General features: G+C 42.3%; 1 long non-coding RNA gene across 1 annotated transcript in view; it reads right to left on the minus strand.

Moving 5' to 3' along the window:
* Positions 1-11673, minus strand: part of LOC143936143 (uncharacterized) — a 198570-nt gene extending 186897 nt beyond the window's left edge. Inside the window, exon 1 of the long non-coding RNA XR_013263621.1 lies at positions 11570-11673. This is a non-coding gene — a long non-coding RNA (uncharacterized LOC143936143). The remainder of the gene's footprint in view (positions 1-11569) is intronic.
* Positions 11674-12802: the final 1129 nt, after the last annotated feature.

Below are 12802 nucleotides of genomic sequence, written 5' to 3' on the forward strand. Positions count from 1 at the left end.
AAATGATAAAATCTTCATGAATTAGGGCTGGGTTCACATATGAGCCAGGAGTCCAGTGCGTCCTGGTTCACCGTTTCAGGTCTGATTTCAGCACAAATTTTAGGCTGAATTCAGACCTGAAACGGACCAAAAGGTGCACATTGTTTTTGTGCAAATCACACTGGACCCACTACGGAGATATGTGAACTGGCTCAATAGAGAGCCAGTCAAAATCTCCTGCTATCGCAAAACAATGGTGTGAAACCAGCCTTAGGCCAGTATGTATTATGCTACATATTTGTGGTATATTGAGTGGTTTGCACAACAGCTATACAGTGTATATAAACTATGGAATATATATATATATATATATATATATATATATATATATATATATATATTACTTTACTAGTTATGGCAGCAATCAGCGAGTTATAATGGGATTAAGATATTGTGGCGGCTAATTGCACACTAAATTACAATAAAAAATAATAATATGGCAGCAATCAGCAAGTTATAATGGGACTACGATATTGCGGCGGCCAATTGGACACTAAATTACAATAAAAAATAATAATAATGCAAAAATATTCACTGTCACTGTACTAATGGCACTGGCTGGGAAGGGGTTAACATCAGGGGCAATCAAAGGGTTAACTGTGTGCCTAGCCAGTGCTTTTGTGTACTGCATGGGCTGTTTTTACTAGGAGAAGAGATGGATTTTAGTCCCTGTCTGCAGGAACATAAAATCCATGCCTTCCCTCCTGTCAGATCGGCAATCTAGCCAGTATTTTTCTAAACTGTGGGAGGTGCTTTTACTAGGGGAAGACATGGATCCTGGTTCCTGCTTTGCAGAGACACACGATACATGCCTTCCCTCCGATCAGAATGGCAATCTGCCTTGTTTGCATACGTAGATGATTGGAGTTTTGTCTCTGTGGCTGGTGATCAGCGGTACCTGCCCATTGGCTCCAGCTGTGTGTAATCACAGCAGGAGCGAGCAGCCGAAGGCGCGCATTCCTGCCTTCTACCCTAAAGTGCAGGATCACGTGTATATATACTCGATCTTGCACACAGCGGCTTCCCTGTAGCAGTAAAACTGCTATAGGGAGGTCGGCAAGTGGTTAACTGACAATTGCGCGGTCATGCAATTCTGTACTCAAACAAAACCGATATCCGTTAATACTAGTAACTGCTGCAGCTTAGGCCTCAGGGCTGACAGACAGCTCCTGCTGCTGGATGGGGCTGGCGATGTGAATGGAACTTACATTTAGGGCATTATGTGCCCAGAAACAAATGCCAGGAACGTAAACAGTCTGCATTCTGGGCACTCATCCTCTCACAGAGTTTTATAGGCGTTCGGCAGCAGGGCTGGATGGTGAGCCTGTACCATCCACCTGAAGTTAAACACCAGAGCTTCATGTAATGGAGCTAAATGCCCAAATGCACTCTGTAGGGGCATTTGCTCTGGAGCTCACTAAAGCCTCATACACACGATCAGATTTTTGGACGACCGTTGGTCTGTTTTTTTATTGCATGCTAGTCTCATGTCGAAAGTAAAGAGGTTACTCACTCTTAAGAAGTGATGTAATGCGTTGAATAGTTTTGTATGTATTCCTTTCATTTCTGAGCATGGGTAATCTTGCTCTTATACGATTCTTTTCATACAAAAACCGTACTAATTAACCGAAAATCTGACGTTGGGTCCACGTACGACAAAAATTTTATAGCCTGCACATCCAGATTTCGTCTGACGAAATCGGAATCGAGTGCACCATACTAACGATCCGAAAAGCGGCAGATCGTTTGTCGGAATATATTTTACTTCCCATATTCGTATAGTGTGTACGGGCCTTAAATGAGGCGAAGCTTCACTTTGTAAAGGCCACTCATTCACATGCAAGGAAGAAAGAAAAAAATGCATTTTTGCTTGCAAATGATTGGATTTTATTTTATTTGACTTTAGTAAACCCTTGTATGCCGCCATTGGGAGAAGTTTGTTGTAATGTAACTTTCTGTACCGGACAGTAATCATAAAAAAACTCATCCTTCCCAGGGGCAGGCTGGATCAGTATATGGAAAAATGGCTGCTTGTCTGGATACAAAATTTTATGATGGAGCTGTATGCTGGAACATCAACATTGTATGCTGATCGCATTAAACTATATACAGTGGGTTAGCTGCCCAAAACTACTGATTTGTAGAAGGTAAAGTTAAATAGCTGAAGACACTGAAAGTAGCAGGGACAGAATGTCACTCGGTGTTCATGTCAGTGACTGATAGGTGCCTGAAGGAGTGATCATTACCATAATGCCATTTACTCACCTGCTGGCAGGGATAATCCTGTTATCCAACAAGGTTATCGTCACACTAGACCCCTACCAAGCTAAGAGAGACCATCCAAGATCAGTGTCTCCCTCCTTTACTGATCCATTACCTGCATCCAGATCACTGCCAGAGGGGCTCAGCACCCTTCTAATGATGTGCAATCTCCTATTCTAACATGAAACACAGTTCATTCCACTGCAAAATTACACCGATCAGCCGGGAAAGTATAGTAGAAAACCAGACCATACTACTTCAGGCTTTATCAAGAAAATTAAAAGAAGTTGCTTGGCTAAGCTGTGACAAAAACCTACTTCAGAATTAATCTTTAAAAAACAAAACAAACAAAAAACAGCTAATAAGTCTCCGTTCACACTTGTGCGACTTGACATGCAACTGTGGACATTAGTCACATGACAAATCATTCCCCAAGTTATTCAATGATAACCATTCATATTTGTGCGACTTAAGTTGCAGTGACTTCAGAGTAGTTCATGCACTACTTTGGTCTGACTTTCATGCAAGTTGAGGTCCAATGACTTCAATGTTAACCCTCAAAAGTTGCATGAAAGTCGTACCTGAATGCTATTTAATGCAACAGTTGTCCATTATCACTAGTGAAAGCCAAAGTCATATCAAAGTTGCACCCATCCAAAATTGCATCAAAGTTGCACTCCAAAGTCTGTGCAACTTTGGAGTCATAGAAGTGTGAATTGAGCTATACCATTGTTTTCTCCTGGTTAGGGAAGCCATAAACAGGGAGCTCTATCAGTGCAGTCAACAGGTGGTACCCTAGGGTCGCCACTTCTTCAAGCCAAACCTGAACACTTTAGCGGCGCACAGTAAATGTATTTTTTTTCTAGTGTAGACTATAAGATTGTAACAGACCGGGGACACTTTTGGCCACGCCAAAGAGAATAGAAATGCAGCACACATAGTGCCCCCTCACCCTCCTATCAAGCCCTGTTCTGAGCCACATTCCTGTCTGAATAATGTGTCTGGGTTTCAGGTGGATTGAAACCTTGATACATGATTCAAAACCCGGACTTTCCGGGGTGAATCCTGGAGAGGTGTCTACGGTACCCCCCTCTCAACACACTCCATGCAAACTTTGTCCAACAATACAATGTGGGCCACATGCAGTAAAATCTTTGTTCCATTTTCTTTATAGAAAAGGAATGATTCACTATTGGCTGCCGAGATTTACCAATATTTAGCAAGATCTCTGCATGTAGTGTGTTACAGCATGCTTAAATTTGTAGAACCGATTGCCTTATGCCTGGTACACACTATTCGTTTTAGTTTTTTTCATTCAAACGAGCAGGCTGAACGGAAAAAACAAAAAAAAAAAAAAGAAGAGCTCGGGAGGAGCCGCCTTACCAACAATCTGAGGCTAGTACAGCGATCTCCCCACTGAGCTATTGTGACAGGGTGACTGCCCCCCCTCCACCCGCCAGAACACACCGGTCAGCTCTCTCAGCCGTTGGCTGGCAGCGTTGATTGGATGCTGGTTTTCCAGCATGCCCGTTCGACAAAAGCTGACCACTATTCAGCCCGTGTGTGCCAGGCTTTAGTCAAGGGGAGCTTCATCACTATTCTGTAGTCAGTTTTAGTGCACAGAGGCGAGCAATGAGCGTGGCTATTAGCAATCAGTAGTAGTGTTATTAATCAGAGGCAAAGCCAAGAAGAGAGACAAATACTATGACAATCAAAACCATACAGAGATCAACAATTTATAATAGAACCCATTCTGCCCTTTGTAAACATTCCCTGAAACTGATTTAGCTAATGCCAAAAGTTTTTTTGTTTTTTTAATCTGATTTTATTTTTGAAAATTATTTTCTTTTACATAACAAACATACAAACATACAAATAAGCAAACAACCAACAACAAACAAACTCCAGAACAAGAAATCCCCTTTCCCCCTTTCCCTTCTCCTCTTCAAAAAATTCTTAGTAAAACACAAATAAAAAAATAAATAAAAAAAAACTAGTCAACCCCAATAAAAAAAATAGCCTCAAACCGGGTCACCTAGCATAAACCACAAAAAAATACCAATATTGGAAATGGTTATAGATTAAGCAACAATGATATAGTATACCAGGGGGGAGTCATTGGTACATCAGTAGAAATTCACTCAAAAAAATAAAAGGATTTCTTGTTAATAAAAAATAAAAAAATAAAAGTAACCTATCTTTGATTACCAACCCCTATATAGAGGGAAAAAACTGCCGTGGCAAGTTTGGGATAGAAATATATAAAAGATAATATACTTTATTATTATCACAGTAAAAGCATGAGCAAAAACCAATAAAAAGTCTCTTGGCCAAGAATAGTAACTACTGGCACCAGTAACTGCCTCAAACTTATAATGTCCATAAGGTCCATTTAAAAGTGTTTTAAATGTAGAAGGTTTTTTTTTTATATGAATGCGTTGTATGCAATAAGATAAAAAGCCTTTTCCCCTCAACCCCCCCCCCCCCTCCATCACTTACCTGAGGTCCCCCTCTATCCAGCGATGTCTATGAGTGTCTCAGTCGTTCGAGATTCTCCTTCCTAATTGGCTGAGACACAGCAGCGGCGTCATCAGGGGAGAGAGAGCGGGTGGGGCCTGGGTCCAGGCTCCATGCCTGAATGGACACAGGGAGTTGTGACTCAGCTCAGGTGCCCCCATAGCAAACTGCTTGCTGTCGGGGCACTGAACAGGAAGGAGCGGCCAGGACCACAGAAGAGGAACCTGAGAAGAGGAGGCTCCGGGCTGCTCTGTGCAAATCCACTGCAACAGAGGAGGCAAGTATAACATGTTTGTTATTTTTATAGGTAAAAAAACAAGCCTTTACAATCACTTTAAACTTTGAGGCAGTTACTGGTTACCAGTAGTTTATATTCTTGGCCAAGATTTTTTATTGGTTTTTGCTCATGCACTTACTAATAAAGTATATGATCTTTTATATATTTCTATTCAAGCGTATCATGGCACTTTTTTTTATATTTTTCTCTATATAAGGGTTGGTAGTCAAAGTTTGGTTCCTGTTATGTTGGAAAAGTGGAAATAACAAATAAGTGGAAAAAGAAAACTGAAACCCCTAGCATTAAAGTGGTTGTAAACCCTTACAGACCACTTTTAGCTACAGGTAAGCCTAGGTTAAGGCATACCTGTAGGTGCAAGAAATATCTCCTAAACCTACATGTTTAGGAGATATTTGCAGAAGACAGGCACCGATGTCTACGGCGCATGCTCTGTAGACAACGGTGCGCAGGTGCACTGGGCGTGCCGTTTCTAATGGCGATCGTGACGTTAGTGGCGGCTCCTGCGCACATGCGCGGGAGTGATGTCATTGCGGGTCTGGCCAGTCACCCGGAAGTCACTCCGGGAGATATGTCGGTGATAGAGGAGGGGAATGAGGACAGCTGTGGGGGCTTCGATCTCAGGTAAGTAATTTAAAATGAGCTAGTATGCTATGCATACTAGCTCATTCTGCATTTGTCTTGCAGGGTGTTTATTTTTTTATTTTTTCTAGAGGGTTTACTTCCTCTTTAAAGTGTATGCAAAGCTTGTTTTTTTTTAGTTTTGGATATAAGGAAAGTTTAAAATACCTATCAAGATTTTTTTTTACTCTCTGTGTCCAACTGGGGAGGTTTCACTTCACTTCCTATTCTGGGGAAGCAACAGGAAGTGAGAGGAGATATATATAAAGTGTACAGAATTCCCATCTTAGAGAGTTGTCATACAAGGAGGTATTCCCCACTAGAGAATTTCCTCCTCTCAAAAAGTTTTGAACAATGACTTCTAAAGTTAAAAGCTGAACTCCAGGAATTCAGATACTTTATAAAAGATGCAGGCATGTCATGAGTTGTCTCCCTAATTTACATCTGATAGGTTTACTGTGCACCAGGAAGATGGGTATGGCGCATTGGGTAGGAAACTTTGGTCTCAGCTCCTTCAAGTGCAGAGTCAAGGCAGCTGATATGCCTGCCCCTCCCCTTGTCCTGCCCAATCACAGAAGCATTTGCATTATGTGAACTCATTCACAAAATACAAAGGCTTCTGTGAAATGGCAAGAGGGGAGGGGGAGGACATAGCTGCTCTGTGTGCTTTTCTCCCCTGTCAGAGCCCTGAGTGCATCCTCTGGAACTGCCACTGTAAATAATAGAGAAAGGTCCAGGAGGTGACATGCAGCTCACTGGACGTAACTCATAATATACATCAGAGGTCTCCAAACTTTCTAAACAAAGGACCAGTTTACTGTCCTTCAGACTTTAGGGTGGCCGGACTGTGGCTATTGGGAGTAGAAAATTTACTGGCGTCAGTGGGCTTAAACAATGCCCCATCTTTGCTATTAAGGGGAGGAACAGTGCCCCATTGTTTGTGTCAGTGGGAGGAATAGTGCCCCACTGTTTGTCAGTGGGAGGAATAGTACCACATTGTTGGTGTCAGTTGGAGGAATAGTACCCTATTGTTGGTGTCAGTGGAAGGAATACCGCATTGTTGATGTCAGTGGGGGGAATAATGCCCCATTGTGGGTGTCAGTAGGAGAAAAAGTGTCCTAGCGTTGGTGTCAGTTTGGGGAATAGTGCCCTGTTGTTGGCATCAATGAGAGATATAGTGCCCCATTGTTGGTTTCAGTGGGAGGAATAGTGTCTTGTATCAGTGGGTGGAAAAGTGTCCCAAGGGCCAGATTAAGGCAAGCAAGGGTCTGCATCCAGCCCCGGGCCGCAGTTTGGAAATCACTGGTATACATGCACAGAGTAAAAAGTGGCTGAATTTGATGGAACTCAGCTTTAAATAGGAAACAAAAAGATTGTAGAACTGAATTACAGACATCCATATTACATATATTACATACAGTTGTCTTCCACTGCTTCATTTACTGGCAAGGTACACCTCCATTTGCAGTAGTGTCATGGGTTACATAAAGGCCCACCTTATAGCTTTATAAATGAAAGGCAGACTACCGAAAGGAATATGAAACTATATTTTCCACATAGCAAGTCAGTAAATAAAACAGAATTCCATACAGGCCCTGTGTGAATGTTCTGGTGGTATATGTACTATGAATGTATGACATGCTCCACTGCACAGGAAACTGTGGTTCATCCGCTGTAACGTATGTGGTCTCGTTAACCCCATACAGGAAAACCAAACCCCCCAAAAAAAGACATTTTTCTTCCTTCGCCTCTCCATTAAGAGCTGCTCAATGTGGGGGTTCTCATTGTTCTGCCAGAGAACCATTTCCTCCTGCCGGTCTCCCCACCTCTCCCAAACACCTCTTCAGGATTGTGAGTGGAATCCCAGCTCTGTTTTAGAAGGGAAATAACAGGTGAGCTACTGTAATGACATTTTATGCCTGGAACATTTAACTAATCAAGTCCCAGAGGAAAAAAAATGAGAAGCAGAGCTCTCCCAACATGCCTGTCCACCAAGGAGCCTAAGAAACCTCCTGCAAGAACATCAATATACATGGAGGAAGTACACCAGAACAAATCGCCCGCTGCGCCTGTGACTTTCCTCTGCACACGCATTATAAAATAAGGAACGTGATGAAAATGACTGGGATAATAATAACAGAGGATATCATCTTCATTTCCCAGAAATCTCCTCCACAAAAAGTGATATATACATCTCCCAAATGCAGCAAGACAGCTATAAAAAAAAAATACACTGTATACATGTACAGTATATAATAGGGGTGGTAAAAGCTCATTTAACACTCAAATATTTTTGACAGTTTATTAGAGTAGATAAGACAAGTTGCGCTATGGCAAGGAAAGACGACAGTGATATATAAACACCCAGACATAAGAACCGAGGACAGTGGTGCTGGAAAGTTTAGGAAATGTTATCAGTTCCTCAAAGAATGTGACTGCGACTGAGAGAACTATAGCATTATAAAGAAGATGCCTGATGGCACAGGTCTATTCAATACACATCCCAAAAGGTTAGATTACAGCCAATAAGCCGTATTGTCTAATCATTAAAGCGGAACTTCCCTCACAATCAACTTTGAGTATTTGTAATTCTTATGCTGCTAGCATTCATAAACAGATAGGAAAGTATATTATATTTAATTGCTTTAAAAAAAATATTTTACATTTCTTCAGCGAGTTCCTGGCCTCCAGGCAAATAATGTCATACATCTCAGGAGCCTTCATGGGGGAGGGGTTTTCTCAGCTAAGAACACCCTCCTGATTGCATGCCTAAGCTAAGGGAGGATGGATTCCAGAAAGTTATTGCTACATGAATTATCTGCCCTTACTCAAGACGGCCGAGGCAAAAAAATGCTGGGGGGGGGGGGGGGGGCTGGAAGCAAACAGAGTCAGGCATAAGGATTCACAAGGATTCCAAATTGTTCCTCAGTGCCTCACTTCTGGCCCCCAAACCTCAACATTTTCCATTGGACACAATCACAGCATCCCTCAGAGTACAGATGGCCATCCCACAAATTTTTAAGGGCTTACTTCACGCCATTCTGACACTTCTCAAGTCCATTGCATACATACTGTACTATTAGATCTACACCTACAATCCTAGATGGAAGCAGGTATCCACACTGTCGGAGATCTCTACTCCTTCTCTGACTTTACGTCCTTTGCAAACCTCCAAGTCAAACATAACCTATCCCCCCAAAACTTTTTATGTATATCTCAGGATTTGATCCATGCTCACCAAGATTCAATGATTAACAAACAATAAGATACTGCGTGCCCCTTATTAAAATTCTATGAGACAAACAACAAATCTACCAAAGGCATCTCATATATTTACGAACTCTTCTCGGAATCGCTTACGATATCCTCTCAGGAACAGATCTCATAATGGACCACATTTATGTCTACTACCCCTCCAAAGGAGCAATGGTACAAGACACTATCCCTGCCTCTACGACTCTCCCACTGTACTGCACATTGGGAGTCACTCTTTAAGCGTTGGTTCTATACACCATCTAGACTTGCCAAATCATATTCCAATACCTCTCATATGTGTTGGAGAAATTGCGGCATGCCAGGAACTCTATTTCACATATGGTGGGAATGCCCGTCCGTCAAAGATTTCTGGACTCAAACACTAGATCTTCTTCACTCAATCATTCCCATGTCAACTAACCTATCTTCAGTGGATCTTCTCCTCGGGTTGGCAATCATCATGTGGCCTATTCATTTCCAAGCCCCAAGGAAGTCTCCAATCTCTCTGTCTCTACAAGACCTGACCTTGATCCTAAACAACCATTTCAAAATGGAATACTTTTTTTACAATGCCAAACTCTCCACTGAAAATCTTCACAGAAACTGGGAACCCTGGATTGAGGACCCCAGAAGCATAACTCTGGAATGATACAATAAACCTTAAGTACTATAACACTGCGCTAGACTCTATATGCGTTCATAATAGTGTGGATCTTTTATACTCCACCAGTAACGATGTATCTACAAAACTACTAACCAATAGAATGGAACAAAGAATGACACTGCTAATACTGGTTTAAGTTTCGGATAAGTCTTACATATAGGAGGATCTATTTGTTACTCATAAGTTTGCAACTCATTAATAGCTGTTTTAAACAGGATTCATCACCCTACATGCTAATCCACTAGAGACATATGCATGTTTGTTTTCTACTACTATGCTTTATAATCTTCCATTTGTTTTGAGAATGTAACTTCCTTTGTGTGTGTTTGTTTTTCTTGTTTCTTTTTTGTTTTTCTGTTTATCTCTTTGAAGATGGAATAAAAGAAAGTAAGTTAAAAAAAAAGAAAAAAAAATGCTGGGGGGAGGGGGCTGTTATAAGGGATCTCTTAACAAAATAAAGCATGGAAACATGGATGAATGGGGGAGTTTGTTTTGAATAATAAAAATGTATCAAAAGAGAAGCATGGGAATCTTTTTACATTTTTTTTTTTAAATATACTTAACTAGATGGATGCAGCATCGGTCTGATACTGCATCTTTTCCCAGCCGGTGTTCTGTCAAAACACCTCATCAGAACTCATCAGAAACTCCAACTACCTAACTTTCAGTTTGCTTAAACCACCAGTAATTGGAGATTGACTAATTGCTGTTTGGACACAACACAGTCAACCGAATAGAGTCCTGTGCACAATATTATAAGGCGCAGATTGTTACTCCGCTCCAATACTAGCCTCCGAGGCAGCGAGAACTTTGTCCTCATTAGCCGCTGTGCTGCCAAAACAGCTAAATCTTCCTCTACCAGACTGTATTCGGTTGCCGGTGTTGTGTCCAAACAGTAATTCATCAAAATCTCCAATTACTGATGTTTTAAAGACACCAGAAGTGAGGTGGTTGGAGTTTCTGACGAGTTGGCTAATTTGACAGATTTTAATTTTAACCGATCAATCAAACACGGCTGATCGCTCAGTTCTCAGAGCTCCCTGAGCAGAGAGCTGGTGACTGTCAGTCACTGTAAATAAACTGTCAGTCCCTGGCTCTCTGCTCTAACCCTCCCCCTTTCCTGTTGTCTGTGAAGGGGACGGGAGCGTTTGACTCAAGCTCTCAGCAGCACGCTAAGAGGCTGAGTCGGGTGCCAGTCCAGGCATGTGGGCAGATGTCAGCCATATGTTTGCAATCCTTCCCGAGCCTGCACCAGCTCTGTGACGTCAGCCAACAGCGGGCTTAAGCCCGCTCTCTGCTGAAAAGGGGTCACAGGAGTGCAGAACGTACTGCACTACTGTGATCCACAGGGGAAGTACAGCCAAACAAGCTGTACATCTTTAAATGTAAGTAAGTGTTTTTGGTTTGTGGTGCTCAGATGCAGTGTAGTTCCACTATAAGTCCACAGAGACCGACGTGCCACACAGGAATGTATATCAGGAATGTATTTACACATGCCTTAAATTATTTCCCATATTTATTTGAAAGATATTATCAGTACACGGATGGAAAGGGCTGGTACCATGGTAACACAGATGCTATCAGTGATGTTACAATTGGGAATATTTTTATGCACACCATTTCATATTCGTGACACACTGAGCGGGTGTTGGTGCCTGTATAACTGGTGAAAGGTGACTGATCTTGGTGTGTATTTGTATGGGACAAAGGAATTGATTTACTAAAACTGGAGAATGCTAAATATGGTAACAGCTGTGCATGGTAGCCAATCAGCTTCTAAATTCAGCTTTTTCTATTAAAAATTGACAAAAAAAAAGGCCGGAAGTCGATTGGTTTCTATGCAGAGCTGCACCAGACTGTGCACTCTGTGATTTAGTAAATCAACCCCATAATGTCACACTTTTACAGTTACCTACCTGGATATCTCAACTGCTATGGTTTAATGAGGAAATTCGTCAGGTTTAATCGCCCATCCTCATTGTCAGAGAATAATCATACACATCTCTCCTCTGTCAATCTGAAACAAGAAAAAGGACAAACATTTTCAACCTGGCTGATAACAATAGATAAAACAATTGTCCATATCACAAGATGCTGCCTAGATATTACAATTATGGTATGTGGTATCTATGGGTCAACATCAGGCTGTTCCCCAGTGCAGGTATCATATAGGTAATTCATGTTAGCCTACATCTCAAGGGAAAGATTTTACCCAGCCACAGATTATCAGATCAGAGATCAAATTAAATCTTTACAAGACCTCTACTCTCCCAGCGGTACCAGTCTCTTGTCATCTCAGAAAAACCTGTCTCCTCTATTCTCCCGACAGTACCATTCTCCTCTACTCTCCCGACAGTAACATTCTCCTCTACTCTCCCGACAGTACCATTCTACTATACTTTCCCGGCAGCACCATTCTACTACACTCTCCCAACAGTGCCATTCTACTACACTCTTCCGACGGTACCATTCTACTACACTCTTCCGACGGTACCAGTCTCCTCCTCTACTTCCCCAGCAATATCAGACTCCTCTACTCTGCCAGAAGTATCATTCTCTTCTTCTCTCCCAGCAGTATTAGTCTCCTCTTCTCTCCCAGCAGTACCAGTCTCCTCTTCTCTCCCAGCAGTACCAGTCTCCTCTTATCTGCTGACAGTACCCATCTCCTCTTATCTGCTGACAGTACCAGTGTCCTGCTCTACTTCCCCAGCAATATCAATCTCCTTTACTCTCCCAGCAGTACCATTCTCCTTTACTCTCCCAGCAGTACCAGTCTCCTTTACTCTCCCAGCAGTACCAGTCTCCTCTACTCTCCCAGCAGTACCAGTCTCCTCTACTCTCCCAGCAGTACCAGTCTCCTCTACTCTCCCAGCAGTACCAGTCTCCTCTACTCTCCCAGCAGTACCAGTCTCCTCTACTCTCCCAGCAGTACCAGTCTCCTCTACTCTCCCAGCAGTACCAGTCTCCTCTACTCGCCCAGCAGTACCAGTCTCATCTACTCTCCCAGCAGTACCAGTCTCCTCTTATCTGCTGACAGTACCAGTGTCCTGCTCTACTTCCCCAGCAATTTCAGTTTCCTCTACTCTGCCAGCAGTACCAGTCTCCTCTACTCTCCCAGCAGTACCTTTCTCCTCTACTCTCACAGAAGT

This window comes from Lithobates pipiens, unplaced genomic scaffold (genome assembly GCF_037356315.1).
Source record: "Lithobates pipiens isolate NorthernLeopardFrog02 unplaced genomic scaffold, aLitPip1_a1.2 Scaffold_28, whole genome shotgun sequence".
NCBI classification, from domain to species: Eukaryota; Metazoa; Chordata; class Amphibia; order Anura; family Ranidae; genus Lithobates; species Lithobates pipiens.